Below are 21790 nucleotides of genomic sequence, written 5' to 3'. Positions count from 1 at the left end.
AGCCCTTTTCTGTGCACCTTATAAGGGTGTGCTGTCACATTAGGATATTCCTTCTGTCAGTCCTTTAGCAGCTCCGTTGCTTTGAAACAACAACTTGATCCAGAGACCATCAAAAACCTGATAATTACAGTCCTTGATTTCACTTTTTTAAACATAGGATTATCATTTTGCTTTTAGTACTCCTCTGTTGAAGAGAAGCCTCAGTTCAAACAAAATGCCTTCCCTTACTTTTCTAATGAACCTAATGCTAATCAGCCTCTCACGAGTCTAACAGCACTCCATCCATAACGTGTGATTCAGAGCAAGGCGAATTCCTTCAGTCGCACTGAAAAGTGAGTCAGGTTGGAGTAAAAACCTACAGCTAGAAAAGTAATGTTGCCATGTGGCCCTTTAGACAAAATGGGAGATACCTGCTTCATGATTACAGTGTTTAAATAGATTCTAGCTTTTAATGTGCCGGCTTGGTGGCCTGCTGATGCCTTTGAAGGCATGGTTGGACTGCACGTGGTCTGCTGGTGTTCTGAACACTCTGTTCTGTTTTTCCAAGTATGTCCTTCACCCTCAGGGATGGATTAGGCAGGGAAAATTCCTTATAGGCAGTGAATGCTTTTCTGTACAATAGTTTGAGGTCTGATTGGCTTGTCTCTAACCTATTTTTTTATGGAAACATCCTAACTGCTACCAGGTCATCACTGTCATGAACTTTAAGTATAAGATGATACTTGCTAAAGGCTACAGCAAGTAATGATAGTAGTGAAAAAGTATAAAAATGGAGAGAGGGAAGGCATGGAAGAGGCAATTGTCCCTTTGAATTGTGAGCTTCTTCCACATTGGAGTTTTGAATGAGTTCAATGTTCAATGACACGGAGGAGAGGGACGAAAAACGCAGTGGGGAGCTGAAATGTTTGTGAGCTGCTGTTACAGGTTTATGCCACTTGCTTGGAGATGAAATAGGACAGAGGCAGTCATAGGGAGTGCACATTGCTCCATCGGGTTGATTCCTGCAGTAACACTCCTGGAAAATGATGGGCACAGCAAACAGGTCATATCCATCACCTTGGTGCATGGTTAAATGTGTACTTCTTTGGGGCTCCTCAGACATTGCTAGAGGACATTGGTCAAACTTGAAGCCTAGAGTGCTGAAAAAGACTTACTGTGCTTGCTCATTTCCAAATTACTCCGGAGGTTGAGCAGGTTTCTTCATTTATTTCACTGAAATAAGGCCAAAGGTTTACTAAGATGATGTTCCTGATTTCTTTCTTTCCATGTTTTAATGCCTGGCAAGTCTGTGTATACAGAAAGAAAACAGAAACTGTTAACTAGCCTAAATTATATGGATTTTCCTGTTCAGAGAGAAAGCTAAAGGAAAATTAAACCTTTTGGTTTTTTTTTTTTTTTAAAGTGCCTCCTATTTGCTGCTAAATTTCAGGTTTTGTTTCTAAAGATTTTCCTGTTTATGCCAATTAAAATGGTGAGCACATCTTGGTTTCAAGTAAAACCCAATCGGCTTGATAACAGAGCATTTAGGAAGGAAAGGTGGGTTTTGAGAAGAACATAAGCTGTGTTGTTTCAGAGCTTGTATCTGGTGCCGTGAATTCGCCTCTGGTGCAGTACTGCAGGAGACATTTGGGGGTGTCCCAGGCGGTGTGGTTTAATTGTAAGGAGTAATTTTGAGAGAATTACTGAGTTGCTTGTGAAGCTTTGGGGCCTTTGCTCCTCCTGATCTGTAGCACTGCCTGCTCTGAGCTCGGGGATAGGAAGCTTTCAAAAGTAGCATCCTTCATGACTCTCTTCACACCACTGTCTGTATCATCACAGAATTTCCCTTCTCTAGTGAAATAACCTTATCCTGGATGAAAGCAGAGACTCAAACTGCATTTGAATGGATTTTAATGCCTGGCCAAATCAAGGTTTTTCCATTTTGTTATTTCTGTGAAGTTTTCCTGAGACAGAAGAGGCATTTGGCACAGCAGGCCATCTCTGATGGTGTCTGAAAACAAGGCTACAGTCAGAGGAATATAGATGGTAGCTGCTCTAATGAGCGCAGCTTACATCAAATTGCTTTAATGAGTCAGTGCAGTTGTGTTAGCCTTATTACATTCCTGAATTAATGGCTTGGAAGGAAGTTTGTTAGCCTGCTTTACTTGAAACCAAATCAAACAGCAGCCTGCCATATTGTACAGTGACTTGGAGCAGCAGAATCTGAATTTAAATTTGCCTCAGACTGCGCGTGATCCTTTCTATTAATAAAACACCACGTAGCAACACATAGGTGTTAAAATAACAATCCAAATGGTTAGGGTGCCAGTTCCAAATGCATAACTGCAGGTGGCTGTTTCAGATCAACAGCATTTGTCTTTTAATTGTAACAGCAGCAAGATTAAGGTCCTGAATGAACACATCCCTGCCCGCGGTCATGTCGAGCATCCTATCCCTCCCCTCCGAGTCAGGAGCTGTACATGTGGGACCTGCACAGGGCTGCCAGGCTGAAGCTTGTCTGCCCTCAAGGGAAAAAAATCCCTGTGGTTGTATTGCATGAGTGGCATCTTACCGAAGGAGAAGCTTTAATGTGGTTGGTGTTTGTCTTGGTGTGGTATGGTGCAAGGTTGGGAGAGTTGCCTTCCATCACAACAGCCTTATTTTTAGTTGACCAAGTGTCAGCTAGCACAGGGTAGGTACATCTTTGGCCCAGTCAGGGCAAAACCTGTGACCATTCAACATTGGAATAATCTTTTATTTTAGTTTAGTTTAGTTTTAGTTTATTTTATTTTTTAGTGTGTTTTTTTGGGTTTGTCTAGTTGTGGTGTTCAATAGAGACAACTACTTCCTCAAATCTTTCATTTCTGGCTTATATAGGATCATTTCCCCTTGATTAGATCTAATGGCATAGAGTTTTCATTGGCTGTTATTAAAAATTCTGTGTGATACTAGAAATAGTGTATGACAACTTGTAATAGAAGAGGTGAAACGTTCAAAAACACAGTAATAGTTCTGAGAAAGCAAACTGAGCAAATTGTGGAGGTTGACTGGAGGGTGCCTGGGAAGTCCCTTTGTGAAGTTGAATGGAGATTACAGTGAGCAAAAGGTGCTTCTGTTAATAGTAATGAACCTGGGACATTAGAGTTGTTTAACAACCTACCATTAGTGGGGAAAACCAAACCATTATCTGACTATAGATTGAGAGCTAGAGAACTGAATCACCCCTTAAGTGACTGGAGTATTTAAAAGCATCAATTAAAAAAAGAAAAAAAATTAAGAAGAAATTTTTCAACCATTAACAGGTGCTCTGATACTCCTGAATCAGATGTGATTTTGGAGGGCATGTAGGGTCCCTAATTTGAAGTGAGATTGTAATGAATACCAGAAACTCAAAACTTGAGGTTATTAGAAAGTCCTCAGTTGATGTTTTTAGGAAAAAACCCACCCCAACCACCTTGCAAAGTACACACAGGGCCCTTTCATGCCAAGTCACAAATTCACTTACACAAAGCCTTTAGGACCATATTTTATCCAGATGAGTAAAATAACACTTTTACATGGTGGTAGCCAGTACATTGGTACCACAGTTCATGTGAGAGCTGAAGTTACAGCACAGGCTGTGAAGAGGAAGCGCTGAGGCAAGGCACATGCCAAGTAGCTGGTGGGAAGATTGTTCCTCTGGGTGAAGGTACTGCCAGAAAGCTTTGGAAAAGTATTCTGAAATTGCTTTGTAAAGTAAGGTGTCAGGTTTGGATTTGCAGGTGTCAGACAGGAGCATATACTGGAAGACTTTAATGGATGGGAGGATAATTTGCAAGAGAATCAAAGCTCAAAGATGTGTGTGGAGATGGAGAAGGGAAATCTGTGTTTCTACAAGATAGGTGAAGCAAGTAAAGTGAAAGCATGAGGCACCATCAATGGGTTTAATAATCAAAGGGCAAGATGGGGCAGGGAGGAGAAAAAGAATGTGACCAAGAAACCAAATCAACACTTGCAATTTTGTGTGTGAAAATGAATCATGAAGCTTTAGAGTCATTTAGGTTCAAATTAGCAAAGATTAATTTGTGTATTACTGGAAAAATTGCCTACCAGTTCTTGGTTATCGTTGCTATTATTGAGTAGCTTTGGAAAATACAGCTACAAAGTCTGTAATCTTCCATGTAAATCAATATTTGCTAGATGTGTTATATTGACTGAAAATGGCAGATAATGAATCGCAGTTTGATTGTTTGGAGTTTACACTTCTTTGCAAGAGGAAATGATTTAAAGTGTGCAACTCTGAGACTGCAGCTTAATGATCCCCTTGAAAGGGATGTTAGAGAAGCTGGAGAGTCAGATTCAGATCTCTATCTCCTGACTTTCAGGGCAGCACCAGTGATACTGGAATTGTTACTAGCTGAAATGATATTTAAAAGATCTCTTCCACTTCTCCTGGAAGAGAAGAATAGAAACTCTGCAGAATTGTCCAGGTTTTCAAACAGAGCATGTGAAGGTGCTAGAGTAGATGAGAGCACCAAAGGAAAAACACCACAAAGATGTCCAAGATAGATTGATGTCTATGTGGATATATGCATACCTGTCTGGTATAAATGTGACATGTGGCAGCCCAAGAGTATTCAGGTTGGTTTTGTAAGTTCAATCATGTCATTAATATCTGAAGAGAGGAGACATGCAGGTTTCTCTTTTCATCTCAAGGTTTTTGGTCCCACATTTGTTACCTGATAGGTCATATTAAAGACCCAGTGTACATATAAAGTATAGCACGAGCTTCTCTAACTCCATGAGCACTGTGAACCCCCCGACCCCAAGACCCCTTCCTGGCTTATTCCATTCTTTCCACCCTTGAGTATTAACAAAAGTGTTCCTCACCCTGGCCCCGATACACTGTCTGGTGGTGTTGCTGCAAAGGGATCAATCTCTTGTAGGGGCAGTTGAGCTCTGTAACACAAGTTTTCGTAACAACCTCTTTAGCTCTCGACACACCATCGTTCTGCCCTTCCATGAGCTGTCTTATCTGACAACAGGTAGGAGAGGGAGGGAGAAGTAGCAGTTCTGGAGTGGCAGCAAATTACCCAGGTGAAGGAAACCGGTATTACAACAGATCAGAAGCTGGTTTGTACTCTGGGAGCATAGGCCAGGCCTCTCATGTTAGATGGAAAGATTTCTACTGATTTTGCAGGGAGCTGACACAGATTCACAACTGCTCAAAAAGTGTTCAGCTCTCTCTTCCTCTCATCTCTTGTTCTGCTCCAGAACAGCCTAGGTTTGCAACTTAGCAAATGCTTTGTGGCTAGGGTCTGTTTTCTTGGAAAGACTTTAATTGGGGAAAACAAATAAATTCAAGACCAGGAGGAATCTTTGGAAACCTCTGGCTGGAAACTTTTCTATAGAAAAGTTTGCTTTGAATGCTTTCCTTCCTCTTCTGTCAAGTGCTTTTGCTCACGTCCTTTCTGACAAGTCCTGTGTGAGATGCAGAGAGCAAGGGGGAAAGGAGAAAAAAATAAACAAGAAAATACATAGATGTCAGAGTGCCAAGGACAGCAGCAGAAGTTTGCAAGGTTTAATTTTACTTGGATGTGAGAGAACCGAAAGCCAATTTAAGGAAGGAGCACATGGGTGCAAGGCATGCTCTGCCTCCCTGGGTGCCAGGCTATGTTTCCATGGCTGCAGCCCATGGAGTGGGGCTGGAGGAGGGGAGATGCCAGTGGCTGTGCTCCTCAAGGGAGTGCAGAGTCCGCTCTTGCTACTGAAGAAGCTGAGAGGATGGGTGCTGGAAGGTCAGCTTCTGAGCCAGAACAAGGGTAGAGGTAGCTGTGCTCAGCTGTTTGAAGCAGGCTGAAGGAATCAACAGCCACCAGCACCCTGAAGGTAACTTGTGTTGCTTGTTCCTTCTGTAGCTTGTGAGGGGGGTATTCAAAACAGGTCCAAGCTCTCATTTTTTATGCATTACCAATCACCTACTGAACAATAACTTTCTGTCAGTAACAACCTAGATTCACACCAGGATCTGCATCAATTCCCAGAGCTGTCACTTCTTCCTTTTAATAATTTATTTGCTTGTGTAATTGGTTTGCAGAGTTTTCATGACATCCAGGGAGTGAGTCTCTAGCTCAGCTCTTAACACCTGAGCTATACTGTGGATTGTGTTGCATGCGGAGACTTGCTGAGTGTTACTAAAACCAGGTGGTCAAACTATTCAGAAACCAGTATGCAAATATACTTGGGCTACAGATAACCAGTCTGTTCCTGGAAGTGCAGTGGGCAAGCCAGTTGTGAGTTACTAATATTTTCACGAGCTCAGTTTTAATTGTGAAATTGTTGGTAGATGCCAGGGAGTTAGATCTGACCAGGCTGAGGAAGAAACATCCTCGGTAACTATTGGGTTAAGCCTCTATGCGTATTGGGTCACAGGTATAGAATCCCAGACTGGTTTGAGTTGTAAGGGACCTCCAAACCCATCCAGTCCCACCCCCTGCCATGGGCAGGGACACTCTCTGCCAGCCCAGGCTGCCCAAAGCCCCATCCAACCTGGCCTCAAACCCTGCCAGGGATCCAGGGGCAGCCACGGCTTCTCTGGGCAGCCTGTGCCGGGGTCTTCCCACCCTCACAGGAAAGGATTTCTTTCTGATAGCTAATCTAAATCTACTCTCTTTTCTGCTTAAAGCCATTTCCCCTTGTCCTATCACTCCCTGCCCTTGTTAAAAGCCCCTCTCCAGCTTTCCTGTAGGTCCCTGGAAGGCAGCTAGAAGGTTTCACTGGAGACTTCTGTTCTCTGGGCTGAAGATGATGCTCCATTCCTCTGATAATCTTCACGGCCTCCTCCATGACCTCTCCAACAGGTCCATTTGTATTTAAACTATTTACTGTGGAGCATACCAGATCCACAATCCTCTGATCACTTAGACCTGATCCCAGCTCCCTACCAGACTGTGTGGTGGTTTCATTGCCTTGGAGAGAGAAGGATGAATGGTACATGCTTAGTCTCACGAGCCCTGGGAGCCATCAGGGAGTCCCAAGGTTTCAGCATAGCCTCTAACTCCTTCCCACAGCACCAGCCAAAGGGAATGTGGTGGAGAAGGCGCTGGCTGTGATACATCTAAAGAGTAAACAGACGGTGAGTCATCTTTTAGGATTATTTCTGTCTAGCAAGTGCACGGAGAGCTTTCCAAGCTCTTGTAAGAGTTTACAAGCTCAAAGATGTCAAATCAATGCTTCACCACTTCCCCTCTAACATTTTGTCACCTTTCACTAGAGTACCCACAGGTACACCTGTAGCTATCTGTGCTCCCTGACTCTCAGCAAGACTCTGCATGCACTTCACTGTGCTTATGCAAGATGTATTTGTTCTGCCTGGGTTGTTTTTCTTCCATTCCCTTCACCTCAGGGTAAGGTGTGGGTTTGTTTTGGGGGTTTTTCTTTTTATTAGTAGGGTTGCTGGGAAGAACAGTACTTTCTGGAGGGAAAGGGGAGATACAAAGCATAGGCACAACTCCTGTCATCTTGTACCAGCCTTGACACCTCTTGTCTTCTGGCAGCACATGTCTGTGTGTGGGGAGGATGGAGGTGGGCTCTCCTCTGATAACCAGTTGAAAGCAGTTCCCTCAAGAGACGTCCCCCAGGTAACCTGAAAGCAGCTGAGAACCAGGCCAAGAAAATTCCCTGACAAATCCACCACCCCCGAGACATGGTGAAACTGTGACTGTTGGGGGTGGGAGGCTGTTTTGTGATGGCAGTCAGTGTAAATACGGTGACTTGTCATGGTTAGAACAGCCAGCAATGCAAGGTTGGAATGAGTTGAAAGGAAGGAAATTTAAGTAACTTAATCAAAACTGGTTTTCATCTAGGCTTGTTAAGAGGGTGAATATGAGTGGAGTAGGGGAGGGCTGGGAAGGAGTCTAGAGTTTTGGATTATTTAAGTGGCTCTGGTGAAAATAAACTGGTTTTCAGCATCATCTTGCTCTTCTCCAAAACCTGCTGTTGCCATTTCTGTTCTCCTCTGCTGTCCCCTTGGTTCTTCTGGGTTTCTGCAGGGATGTGACCGGCAGCGCTGTGCAAAGCCAGTGGGAAAGGCATGGCCAGGCAGGGTAGGGAGGGGCGGGGGGCTGTTACCTCAGCTTCTGTCAATTCAGATGGAATTTCATCTGCTGTGGTAGCATTTGCACAACAAATATAGCCTTGTAGTAAAGTAAATAGACTATAGCTGCTCAAATAATAGCCTGCTGCTGTCTGTAGCACTGTTTGGTAGCATCAGTGGCCTGATGTAAATGCTGTAAGAGGCATTTTTGTCTTCTGGTTGGTTGCTGTGCAGACTTTGGAAAACTGTGCTGGACCAGAGCTCTTGTTACAGAGTATGTGTGCACCTTGTAGTATCACCTTCTGTGTCTTTATGTATTGGCATTTCTTGCCTTTGCTATTTTTGCTGTGAAGTGTTGGATTTAAGGAACATTTTATATTTTCAGTGGGTTCATTTTCTGTGATGTGTTTTCATTTGTTCTCAGTCAGGGGCCCATTTCTGACTTGTTTTTTTTTTTTAGGAAATAACGTTGGAAAAACAATGCATTCTCTTAGTCCCATTAGCTCTGAACTTTGTGAAGAGTTCTACTTGCATGCCTGTTAGGACAGGCTGAAGGAGCTTCTGTGTGATACAGTGCAAGTCATTACAAACCAGGAGCTTAAAAATCAATTCAAGGAAAACATCCTTCCTTGTAAGAAAAATCCCCTGGTGAACATTAGTATAAATATTTTATACTAACAGTCATCTGCATCAAGCAATCACTTATGGCTTAATGTTATTCTTGAACTCCAGAAGCCTCCTTGTTCCTGTAGATTCCACTGAAGGTGGCACATCTGTCAGAAATCACCCGTGATTTGTGAGCATTTACATCAGTATCTGGCGAGAGAATGTTGGGAGGAATCTGCTTTCAGAAAGGGTCATCTGGTGGCATTTTGCAGCATCAAATAGCCCGCCTCAGAAGAAACGCAGCGCCTTGATCTGGCTAATTTGATCAGCATAATTTGATCTGTGACAGCAGAACATTTGATCTCTAATTTAAAAAGCAGAGCTTAATCAGTGCAGAGGAGGGGCGAGCGCTGGTCGGTTAGTGCCGATCCGGTAGGCAGTGATCTGTGCCATGGAGGCATATGCTCGCATCCCAGGATTCAATCCACCTGGAGATGCTTCTCTAGACTCAGTCCCCTTGCAAGCTCTTTGTGTGCTGGGCCTCCTGCCTCTGCTGCCTTGGGGCAAGGTGGCTCCAGCCAGCTGTGGCATCTCCCTGCTTCTTGATGGGGCTGCAGAAGAAGATGGGGCTGCTCTGCGCTTCGGCCGCTCCTGGTGAAGACCCAGGAGGGGAGGAGGGATTGTCCACCAAAAGTCATTTCAGAGCGGTGAGTTGTTTCAGGCAACGCTCGCTGGCAGCTCAACCACAAGTTCTTGTTGCTGCCATAATTAAATAAATAAGCAAGCAATTAAACAGAAACTGTGGCAGCCTCAGAAGCGAAACGGTCCCCTGCCTGCCTCCCTCCCTCCTCCCCCTCTCTGTCGCTGGCGGCAGAGCAGCACTGCAAGCTGGCTGCATTTCACATGAGATGTGGCTAAATTCCTTCAAGAAAAAAATATCCAGAGGGACAAGACGCGGTGCTCTCATTTCTGACATCTTAAGCTTGTCACAGACGCCGAGCCCGTTTCACCCAATGTGATTATCTCTCCCTCTGTCAAGGAGGCAGATGCCTCGGCTAGGAAAATATCGTCCCCAGCCTGTCATCTGGATTCTATAAATGGAAATAGGCCTTTGCAAAGCCAAAAATTATATTTAGGTGCAACCGCAGGGGGGAATGGGGGTGGGAGGGGGGTGGAGGAAAAAAAGAAGGGATAGAATAAATAAAATCCAAACCCTTCAGAATTGCAACAGGAACAACAAAGCACTTGGGTTTAGCCCCTAACCATCAGCGAACGTCGATGCACTCGTTAAATATAGACCACATGAAGAAAAGTTATTCTTCTATCACTCCTTTTATCTCTACCTAAAGCATTCACTTGCCAGTCCTGTTTCTGTGTACAAGCCATAAATAGCCAGCTTTTTCTGGAATAGTCTTCACCCAGTATTTGCTCCTTTTCATCTGAGCTCCCCATGTGCCGGCAGCAGCAAGGCACTGTGAGCTGGAGGTGCGCATGTAGGTGTTTTACCCTGGGATGGCTTCCAAAAGCCTCATCTGGCCAGGACTTATTAGCCCAACCATAAAGAGTAAGCCTAAAATAAAATAAAACTCTTGCTGGTTTAGGTAATGGAGGAAATATCAACGTTGTCTGTGTGGTGGGAACTGCCCTTACGTGTCGTGTTACTGCTCAGTGGGGTCGGTCCGAGCAGCCGTGAGAGATCAGTTATTAAGGATCAGGTTTTAATAGCTTTCTGTGTGTAGTGCTGACTGAGTGGACGGACCCTGCCAGTGTTCAGGAGAAATCAGGGAAGCATTTTGCAGAGTGTCTCACTGAACACAAAGTTGGGTCAGCCAAAAAATGTGAGCTTGTCTAATTATTTCAGCTTGGGGGCAAAAGTGCCCTTTGGAACGTTTACCTTGGTAGAGAGTGACAACGTTGTTCTGGGGTGACTCCCACCCCCCGTTTTGTCATGGTTTCAGTTTCTTCATGGCAAACAAATGGAAAGGAAGGTGTCTGTGCTGCGCTGTAGGAATGTGCAGGGAGCGGAGTCTGCCTGCAGCACGTTGATTCCCACCACAGCACACCTCAGGTGGAGAAGGATGAACAAAGGGAGGAGTGTGGGCAAAGTAAGGGAGCTCTTCAGCCCTTTCAAGTTGGATTGGAACAAGAAGGGTGATAGGAACACTTAAAATCTTCTCCTGGCTTTATGCTGGAACACGAGTGTTGACTCGCTGGAAGGGGCAGGCTGTGCAGACTCCTGGTGCTCCTCTGCCTGGCCTTGTAGGGCACCCGGTTCCCAGTTCTGCACCAGAGGTGTCTGGCATTTTTACTGGTTACAGTCAGTCAGACAGATTTTCCTAACTGAGACATGAGCTTTGAGATCAAATTCAAGTCCTGTTGCCTCTCATGGGGCTGTGAAGACCCAACCAATACTTGCAGGGTAGGAGTGAGTTTGCTACTGTACCTCGATCAGTACATGTCCTCAGAGGGATGGATGTGATTAGCCAGCAGGAGAGCAACTGAGTGTGTGTTACCCATGGGAGTGGAAACCTGTCCAATGGCAGAGACATGAGCACACCAATGGGCACTGGCTGTAGCCTCTGCAAATGTCAATCCAGCCTCTTCAGATGTGTCCAGGAGTCTATACTGAGTTCTCTACTATCACCGGGTTCTTTGAGAGCACAGATAAATTAATTGTAAAAGGCTTGGTGACATCACATCACAGCATAATTGCATTTGCTGTCTCTTCCAGAAGGGAGGAACAGGGAAATGCAATTAGTGATGAACCACACTTGATATCTTGCCCTCCCTGTTCTAAAAACGCGTGGAAATCGTTGATGGTCAGGACCCTGCTTTTTGATTCTCATCCTGAAGATGTGTGCCACTGCTTTTGAGGCCCTTTAGGTTGCTGGCTGCCAGTGTGGGTGTGTTGCTGCCAGCAGTGAGGATAATGTGTGTCGCTTCCTACCAGCCTGTCACTGCCTCTCCCAACTCATGAGATTATGGTCACAGGTCCATGCAGACCTTTCTGCCCTTGCACTGTGCAGAAGAGGGAGAAAACCTTTTTAATGGTCTCTTTCTTCCTACCTGTCCTTGCTTCTGGGGAGAAGATACAGTCAAGGGCTGTGTTACTTCTTCCTGGGCACGGGCTCTGCTCACGCTGAGTTTGCAGGGCCAGTGCAGAGGATGCAGAGCTGGCGTGGACTCTAGGACTTGGGGAGGTCCCAATCTCCTAGAGCTCATGGCAGGCTTATGGACAACTTCTTGACTCACTGAAACTCTAACTAGGTCTCTAGGAAATGGGCTGTGAACCTCCATGAAGAAATCCATAGAGAAGTTGACTCCAAAAGGTTTTACGGAAGACTTGGCTGAGAACGTTCTGCTGCTGCAGGTTCATTAGCAGCTTATCTGTGTGTTTGCTTTTCTCCTCCCTCCTTCCCCTTACTCTCTCCTTCCCACCGCTGTGATTATCTGGCCTTCGGTGGAATTCACTTGCTGTTCATTACTCCAGTTCTCTACCCAGAGGCTGTCAGTGTTATTTATTTTGGTATTCCAATTTCTATTTTAGGATCAAAAAGAAAATAACGTTGGCCAGAAAGACTTAGATGCAATAACTTTTTCAGAGAACTGAGCCTTGGAAAATGAATTTATTTTTTTTTTATTCAGTTTAATTTCATGGGTGCACAATTTCTATTACATGTAGGCCAACTGGGTTGCAACAGCTATAAAAAGTGTTTATTTTAAAGTCTTGTAATGTGTTATTTATGAATGTATTATAGCTATAATGATTCACTTACAGGGCTATTGTGACAACAGCACCTTATCTTAAAAATGAGAATTTGCAATACGAAATAGTTAATTAACAATAAGAAAGAGGACACACTGTGAGAAGATGGATAAATTGACAGCACTAACGGAATAATAGCCAGGCTTTATATGGGTTTGAATAGCCTAGAAACTGAGAAATCCTAATGGAGGAAAAAAAGACTTAACTTCTATAGAAATTTAGAAATTAGTCTGGTTTCTGCAAATCTCATCCCTCATAACATAATCATTTGAAAACTCCTTAGCCTTTGTGGGCCTTATTCAGAGAGAATTGCAGCAGTGAAATAAATGGGATCCATCACAACTGTGCAAAGACCAGTGGACAACTTAATCCTGCATGGGACTTACTTGGGAGTATCAGAATACATTTGCCAGATGTAAGATAATGTCAAGTAAATATTTAAAGCTGTAATCGTGCCACAGCATGTTAGAGGATAATAAAAGGCGCTGGAAGGGAGTTAAATGCATTCAATTTAAATAGATCATTTAAATGAAGGAAAGCAGTGATGCGATTTTCTATATCTAGATGCAGTGTTCACCTAACAAGAAATGTGGCAAGGGCAAGCAAACTCCTCTGGTTGCTGAGGAGTGGTAGAGACTCTCTGGTGGGCTATAAATACTTTACCATCCGCTCTTGGTTTCCAGCATCGGTTTAGTGTGACTTTGCAGTTGCGGTGCTTTGATGCTGTGTGTTGACTAGTCCCTTCCCTGGATGGAGGATGTGGTGCTAAGGAGTTTTAGGTGATGCTTGGGGAAAAGTTGTACTGTCAGAGCATGGCCAGCGTGTGGCTGGACACTGCTGAGGACACCTGGGCTCGGGAGAGCAATTCAGCACTGAAGAGCACTTGGTTAAACACTTTGTTTATTCAGTTCATGCCTGTTTACATTTTTATCCTCAAAAAGTCTCTGTGGAACTTTTAAATACTCCACTTCTTGTCTTCTGGCTGTTTGTTTGTTTTCTAGATGATGGACATCTACCAAAAGGCAAGAATATTGGGGCTTTGGCTTCGTTCTGCCTAAAACTTCAGCCAGATTCACATTGTTTTTGCTTTTCTGAGAATAAATAAATGAGATGCAGCGAACACACGACGTGTCAGCTCTCCATGCAATTTCTGTTTTGTTCACCCATAGCTATTCCAAGTGCCCTTCCAGGCAACTGCCCACAGCGGGACACTTTGTCTAGACATGATGTGAAGCTGTTAGTCAGACTCTATTAATCCACGATATGCAAAGCATTCCTGGAGAGAAACTTCAGTGCAGATCTGTCAGATATGGCCGAGGGAAGCTCTCCTTCGTTGTCTTACCTGGTGGGAGAGAATGACTTCTGATGGGTGATGGCAAGGTCTGAGCCCCGGCATCACGAGCAGCCTGACCGAGTACGGCTGCGGGAGCTCTCCCGTGGTTGAGTCAGCCCCAGTGTCAGCTCCTCAGCTGTGAGACACAATGATTACAGCAAATAATTCAAGTCAGAAAATTGACAAGACCATTTAATGTATGTGAGAGTGACAGTGAGTCATCTCTGATCATTGTGTTTAGCAGCCTGGAGATCCACAGGCACCCCGGACAGCCTCAGTCCCACATCTGCATGGCAGCTCAGGACAAGGAGAAACAGTTCAAAGTCACTGTCGTCTTCCTTCCAGAGAAAGCTGAACGTGGGTTTGATCCCAAAAGACCGAGACAGTGAGAGGTAGGATCTGTTGTAGATAGGGGCTTGGGTGGGTTGGGCAGGGGGGAAGTAGCACATCTGTTATCTTCAGCCTTTATCCCCTTCTCCTTGGTGTGGTGGCAAGGTGGTGTGTGTGGCATTAGCCTCTGTCGAGTGTGTATCTGGTGTGAAACGAACAGTTAAAGGCAGACTGAAATGCTGATAGTGTTGTGAAAGAGTCTCTAGGAGTTCAGTGCAGGAGCAGAGCACGTTGGTAATGTGGAAGTTGCGGGTTTGTAGATTTAAAAGTAAAAGGAAAGGTGGATTTGTTTTCAACCTGCAGAGAGACCTCTGGATTCGGTGAGAACCCATTAAAATTTACTTGGCGTTCTCCAGCGATCGCTTCAGATGCAAGCAGAGCTGTGGGGGCCAATATTAAAACTCCTGGAAGTGCTTGTGTGGCACCCAGGGCAAGGAGCGGGGGAAAGACTCCTACCACCGGTGATTAGAAACTGCAAATACTGCTGAGCACAGGGTTTGCAAAATTGAACTGTCCAACGCAGCACAGTGCTGGGTAATGAGTGTTTAAAGGACCTACATACTCGAGCACTTGTTTTGACAGTTGTATGGGCTAAATATTCAGCTGCTGCAAATTGCTCTGAAGCTTTTCTTGATTATATTCTTTCTTTTTTTTTTTTAATGTTTAACTGGAGCCAGTGTGAATCCCCACGTTCTGGACTTTTACAGTAACAAGAAGTCCTTTCCATGTTTTAAAAGGTTTTGAACCAACTTCCAGAATAAATGGTTTAATTTCTTGTGAGCTGTGCAAAGACCTGGTAGGCACAAATCCGGCAATGACACAAAATAGGGACTTGTCTCTAATAGGGATGGTTTCATAGCAGTACAAAAAAGTGGTCATGGTATCCCTGGAGGCAGATCCTCAACTCCAATCTGTAGTATGCAATGTCCTCGCTGATTCTGAAGAGAGTGGCTTTTCCTTCTACTAAAATAAAGACTACTTAGTACATCCTAAACACTGGAAGGTAATTCATAGCTCAGTATTGAAACAATATATTTCTTCTAAGGCAGGCATTTGTCTTTGCTAACTTTGATCTGGTGTTACAGGCTAGAGGACTGCAGCATTCGCTTCATGCACTGGAACGTGAAATGTGATGATTTTTTTTCTCAGAACTCTGCTGTGCTTGCTGCCTTGGGTTATTTTTTATGTCATTTACAGTGCTGAACACCAATGTGAGCGTATCACGCAATGTAGTGTAAAACAATATATACAAAGGCAATAATCTGCGCTGCTATTTCTGCTGTAAGAGAACAGCCTTATTTGATCCCTTTGCCTTTTGCTTTCCAAAAAAGTTAATTCCAAATAGTGTTTATGAGCACACATTTCTGGGTGATCCTGCTGCAGAGCCATCTCCTGTGGCTGGCAGTGGAAAGGTAGCTGTGCAAGCTCGGGGAACGGCAGCTGCCTGGGCACAGAGATCATCTGTAGCAACATCTGAGTTTCATGCTAAGTCGTGTGGAAGTGCGTGTGCTGGTTTGTAAAAGATTTATTTCTTATTTTTCTTCCCCTGTGACCTTGTTGCTATGCCCTTCCCTTTGGTGACAACGTGTCACTCAGTCATGAACAACTGCAAGGTACGCTGGCCTTGGCCGGGCTGTTAGAGCAGCCCAGCAGTCTGCTGGGCCAGTCGCTCATTGGAATTATTCAGCACATCTTGGGGTTTTTAACTCTTTTTTTGCTAATATGCAAACCCAGAGCATTGAGATTCCCTTCTGATTTGAGTTTACTCTCAGAAACGAGCAATTCTGGTTGTGTGCAGCCATCCCGGTGCACTCGTGCCACACAAGCCTTTCCAGGTAATTAAGGGCCTGGAGCATCTCCCCTGTGAGGAGAGGCTGAGTGAGCTGGGGCTCTTCAGCCTTGAGAAAAGAAGACTGAGAGGGGATCTGATCAATGGTTATAAATATCTGAAGTGTGGGACACAGGGGTGGGGGGGTGTTGGACTAATTTGGGCGAATTTGACTTGGTCCTGATTAAACTGACTAATGGTGAAAAGCAAAACCCCTCTGTGTGTGTGCAGCAAGCACATTGTGGTTGTGCTGCAGAGCAGGGATAGCAGGATTGCACAGGGGTTTAGGTAATGTCCAGAGGGATTTAGGTGGATGTAAGGGAGGGGGGATATTTTCAAGTACAGCTGCTATACCTGTGTCCAGTGAAGGCTTCTGAAATTCAGTGCTTTTATTTCGGGAAGGTGTGGGGAGGGGAAGGCAGTCTTGTGACTACTGTTACATATTGTTCTCAACTGATGTGCTGTTCAAGTGGATGTAGTGACTGCTGAAGGCTTCATGGGCCAGCTGGGGAGGGGGGAAAAAAAAACCAGGCTGGCTAATTGTCAAATTATTCAGGGTACGTTTTTCAGTGTTGGCAACCTGGGTGTTGGAGCTTTCCCCTGGCTGGCTGGGGAAGCTGTCCCAGCAGTGGCTTCTGCAGTAGGCAATGCTCTGGTAAATAGAAATTAGAGTGTAGGCAGAGGTTTCTCTTGGTCCTAGGAAGGACTCCATTGTGATTAGGGTTTTGCAGGGTGAATAACTTGCTGGAAAGCTTTTTGGGGTTGCATCCACCTGTGGATGGAGGTGAATGTAATTAAAGCTTTAGTCTAAGAAAAGAATACGAAAAAATGTTGTTGCCTTTGACTGTTTTAAAAAGAAAATGTTTGTGTGTTTACAGAGACCCAGTTTGTATAAGCTTAAACTATGGAAAATAACTTTCACCCTTAATGTGGAGAGGAATAAATTAGATTTTTATTTTATTTAATTTTTTTTTCTGAAGTGATGCAATCTGTTGTTCACCCAGGAGCTGCGTGCACAGCTCTGGGCAGAGCCACTCACCCCTTTGAGCAGTGCTGCCAAACCAGAGCAGCGTACAGGGGTCTGCTGGTCCCCAGGAGGTGGGAACGTGCCACACACCCCTCAGTGGCACAAAGGTTTCTTTTGCTCCTGCTGATTAGTTTTCTGTGCTTTGCTTTGAAAGGTTTCCTCCGAGGCCGTTTCTCAGGACAGCTCTTTCTGTAATGAGTTTGAATTTTAAAACACTCCATTTCTTGCCTCCTTCCTTTTGTTAATCCACAGTAAATGAGGCAAATAATTGAGAGGCGTCACCTGGCCTTTCCTGAATGGTGCTTCTGTTCTTGTCCTCTTCTGCCAAGAGAGATGCCCCAGAGCTGCAGTAGTGGAGAGTCTCTGAAACATTCTGTTGTGCTGCTGCTCATCTCCTGTTCCCCAAGAGGTATGGCTGGTCCTTCTTTCAGGCTGCCAGGAAGGATTCAATCTTTTATTTGATGATTTTGTTGCCTTTTGCAGGCTTCTAGTCCTCCTCCTGCTCTTCCAGGATGATTCTAATTTCTGTTCAGTTCTTTCTTTGCAATTTTGTTTCTCTTTTCTCCCCATCACTTGGGAAATTCACGTTTCCTTTTGTAGCCCTTCTGTTGTCAATAAACGCTCTATAAATAGGAAGGAAACAGCTACAGGCATTCTCACTTGCCTTGACTTCCCGTGTCATTTGAAACTATTCTGCTAGCTCTAAAAAGGGATAGATTAATAATTAAATTCTTATTAAAGTTACGTGGCACAAGAGCATGCTAATACTTCATAAGTAGTGAACTATAGCTCTCCAACGCTCCCTCAAAAGCTGTTAGCTTCCCACTCATCCCTGGACCTTTCTAGCAGTTCTCTTGCCACCTCCTCCTCTGCTTTGCTGGATTTTCACCACATTGCAATGATATTCTCTTACAAACAGTGCTGATCCTTGGGTTTTCTCACAGTTCCTCAATGGAGGGAAACAAGCTCACTGTTGTGGAATGTGTGACTCCAAGAGATTCTCTGCATTGATCTGGAATCTGGGGTTTGGGTTTGGTAGGGGGGAGCGAGGGGTGTGAGCAAGCTCGTGCTTCCATCCAGGGCTGCCTCCCATCTCCTCCTGGCATCCACAAGGCTCCCTTCCTTGCACCTCTTATCAGGAAGAGGAATGGTTGATCCACAGACCTCATGCTGGTGTGTTGGGTGTCAGCCAGAGCTTGATCTGAAGTTGCAACATCTTTTGGTGGCTCTGCAATTTGGTGGGTTATCTTCTAAAGCTGGACAAGCAGGTCCTGCTATTTCAGTATCCTCTCTCGAGCCGGTCCCTACTTCTCCATGAAGCATCCCTGATAAACCTCTGGTGTGCTTGCAGCTCTGCTGGTCTCTGTGCCTGTTGCTCCTGGTACATATGCTCCAGGAAAATGAATAGTACACTGTAAATTACTATCTCGTCTGCCGTGGTGCATGGAGCAACCCACCTGTTTGGAAAGCAGCCAGCTTGCGTTTATTTTAGCAGATGGGAAAAGCAGAAAGCCACTCAGAGTAGGCAGGGAAGCAATATTTATTCATTCAGCAGCAACGTGGTGAGCTGAGCTGAGGAGCTAAATAAGAGTGGGCACACGTCTTGTGTAGCAAAACCACAGATGCTGGTGACAGAGAAGGGAAAGGCACTGGGGATGCACAATGGAGAGCGCCTTGTGGGTGCTGCCAAGCCCTTGATGAGCAGGGCTGTGGATCTTCTCCTTATCACAGCTCTGATGCAGGAAGCTGACAGTACTGCCTGGCAGCATCCAGAGGGGAACTGCAGTTCTCCCAACCCTGCTCCTGCACATGGGCACAGTGAGATCTCGGTTACAGGCAGCTGCAGTGCTGAATACTGGCCAGATGAGAGTTAATCAAAGCCTGTTCTGTGGTGGATGGGTGCCTGGAATAGCTAGGAAAGAAGGTGATGTGTGGAAATGTTAGTGCCCTTTCTGCAGGAGAAAGAGGAGATGGACTCTTAGCTGAATTTATCAACATTTTTTTTATGTTGGATGTCATTGTCTTTATTCTGCACGAGGATTTAAACGCAGCCTTATCTTGGCTAGTCTTTTCAGAGGATAACAGCCTATTACTGCTAACAGTTAATCCAATTACTCTTTTAGGTCAAGGGGGAGTGTTCTGTGCAAATATTTTTGGAAGATCTGAAAAAGTTCTTCTCTGAGGTTGACCCAAAGAGAACGTATTTCAGAGCTTTTCAGCAGATCAGAATTCCCCTACTTATATTGTAAGAAACATGGTCAGAAGGGCCACAGGCTTCTGATTTTCATTGCAGGACTTTAGTTGCTTATTTTCAAAATGAAGAGATTCCTACAACGGAAAGTAGTTTCAAATCAGAAAATAAAACCACTGTCTAAAGACATCAGTGAAATTCTTAGACGTGGGGGTGAAGGCAGGGTTGTGCAAACCTTAAGAATTAATTCAGAATGAAAAGTTTTGCCTAAAGCAGGTTTTGGCTCACTTAATTCCTGGTTCTCTATTAAGGGTTTTATTGAGCATAGGAAGGGACTGTGCAATAACTACAGACCACCCATCTGAAGTAAGGACAAGCTCTTCCTTGGAGAGGAGAAATCCACCTGTGGATGCACTAAAACAGATTTATGTGGAGTTTGTTCCTACTTTCTCATCATAGTTGATGAGTAAGATTGGACGTTACCCTTTGCTTGACCAAGTCCTAGTAGTAGGACTGTGGCACCCCATCTCCTCCCGCAGTCTTTGGCAGAGGGGATTTCTGTTCACTGCTTTTCCATCTAGGAATGAGGCCCCTGAAGTAGGATTAGTGTTTGGCAGGAATCTTTGGGGGTGCTTAGGCTGCAGCCTGTGCTGTGACTGCACTAGTTTGCAGCTGCTGGGATGAGATTCCAGTTAGTGTGGTTGGCTGCAGCTGGGGTAACAAAAACCAGTATCACAAGCAAAACTGGTGTTTGATATGGGATGGGAACTTTCCCAGGGGCTGGGTCCATGCTGAAGTCCAGCCTGCTCCTGCTTACCTAAGTGTTTGGGAATCTCAGCCTTCCAGGGCAATTATGGCAGGAGCTGAGTTGTTGGTTTTACTGGAAGGAGTATTGCTTGGACATCAGTGGTGGATTTTAAGTATTCCTGTGGCATTTATGCCATAAATAAGACTTTAACCCCCCCTCTCCCACCAGACATAGAAAATAGCTTGGAGACCACATACTTTGTCAATCCTCAAAGCCTCAACTCCTAGGAACAAATTGCAATCTAATGTAGATCAGCAGTTTGAAAAATCCTTAGTTCAAGTGGTAAAAGCTCTCTGTTGGATAGGAACGTGCTTCCCCAAGACTGTATTAGTCTCTTCGAGACAGCGATCGCCCATCTCAAAATTTATGCTCTATTCATGCACACCATAAAACTGTCCTTTTAATATCAGTTCAAAAATAAGCTCAGATAAATAGTTGCTACAGAGGAAATTTATAGTGTTGGTTGGAGAACAAAAGAACAGGCGCTGCTTCCCAATCAGAGGAGTGAAGGAGTCGTGTCGCTGGCAGGCTGTCATCCATCACGGCCTCCGGCCAGCAGCAGCCTCCAGATGTAAGGAGAGTTTTCATTTCCAGCGGAGTTTTAATTTTGAGATGCCCTCTGAGGAAACTCAAGGTAAAAATTACATCTTCCACAAGGTGTTTTTAATGCTGTGGGGTGTTTTTTTTAACCTTGAGCGAACTGGTGTGTTTCTTGCGTGATGCCTGGTTGTGGTGGTGTACTGGGGAGAAAGGAGTGGGGCGAAAGGAGGGGCTCCAGAAGCGGCTTGTTGTGACTGAAAATTGAAGAGTGATGCATTTCCTGTTTTCATTGGGGAAAAAACTCAAGTCAAAGCCAACAAAGTTCAAAGCAAGCTGGAAGTGAGGTTTGTGGGTGACTCAGAACTGCCAGGGCTGGTTTGGTAAGAATTCTTCATCGCGATTTTGGCAAAGCTGGATAGGGTAATGGTATGGGTCAGCTCTGCTGCCATTAAAAGGATTTGTGTGTATCACAACCCTAGAATAGAATCTTATTTTACTTGTTAGTGTGTATGTGCTTTTGTGCTGTGAGTTCATTCTGTTGTTCAGGTGGCTGACAAAAATGACACCCTCGCTTGGAATAAGCTAGGGAGAAGACAGAGCAGTAATGGAAAGAAGCAAAGGGAGCTGTTGTTGCACATATACCTGAGAACCTTTCATAAGCAGCTTTCAATGGGGAAAATGTTATTACAGAAAAATATGCCCCCTTCTTACTCGTTCCCTGTCCTGCAGGCACTCTCTTGAAGCAGGTTACTTGGGAGTGGTGTTTCAGGTTTGCCCCCACAAGGAGCTGGAAGCTCACGGCTTTATTAAGCTCTGAATTCCACCAAGGATCCTTCAGTTGGAACCTGAGCCAAGGCATGTGGACAGGTCGATGTTATGGTTTCTGGCAGTTCTAGATGGGACTGAAATGCAGTTGGACATAAAAGAAAGACACAAAGCAGCAGAGTGTTTAGCTGGTGGGTTTATATAAAGTAAACATGTTTAAATTTATCTCAAAAAGCATCCTGGTGCTAGCAGTCATTGTAAGCATCACTTTCCTCCCTCTGTGAGGCTTGTAGGAAGAAGGAAATGGTTTTCCTTACTGGCTTCTTGTCAGTAAGTTTCTATTATTGAAATTATTCCTTTTTTTTAAAGCTAAAGAATATGCTATAGGGTGATATTTAGCAAATTGAATGTTTTGTTGTAGGAAACATAATAGTTACTGCAGCTATTTTATGTGAACTGCTGAACAAATTCCTCTTATGTATA

General features: G+C 44.6%; 1 protein-coding gene across 3 annotated transcripts in view; it reads left to right on the top strand.

Annotated features, from left to right (window-relative positions):
• Positions 1-21790, top strand: part of FGF13 (fibroblast growth factor 13) — a gene marked incomplete at its 5' end in the record, with an annotated part of 248089 nt that overhangs the window by 104596 nt on the left and 121703 nt on the right. The window lies entirely within an intron of this gene.

This window comes from Gallinula chloropus (assembly GCF_964237585.1).
Source record: "Gallinula chloropus genome assembly, chromosome: 11".
Taxonomy (NCBI): Eukaryota; Metazoa; Chordata; class Aves; order Gruiformes; family Rallidae; genus Gallinula; species Gallinula chloropus.
This window is presented reverse-complemented; position numbering and strand designations above follow the sequence as displayed.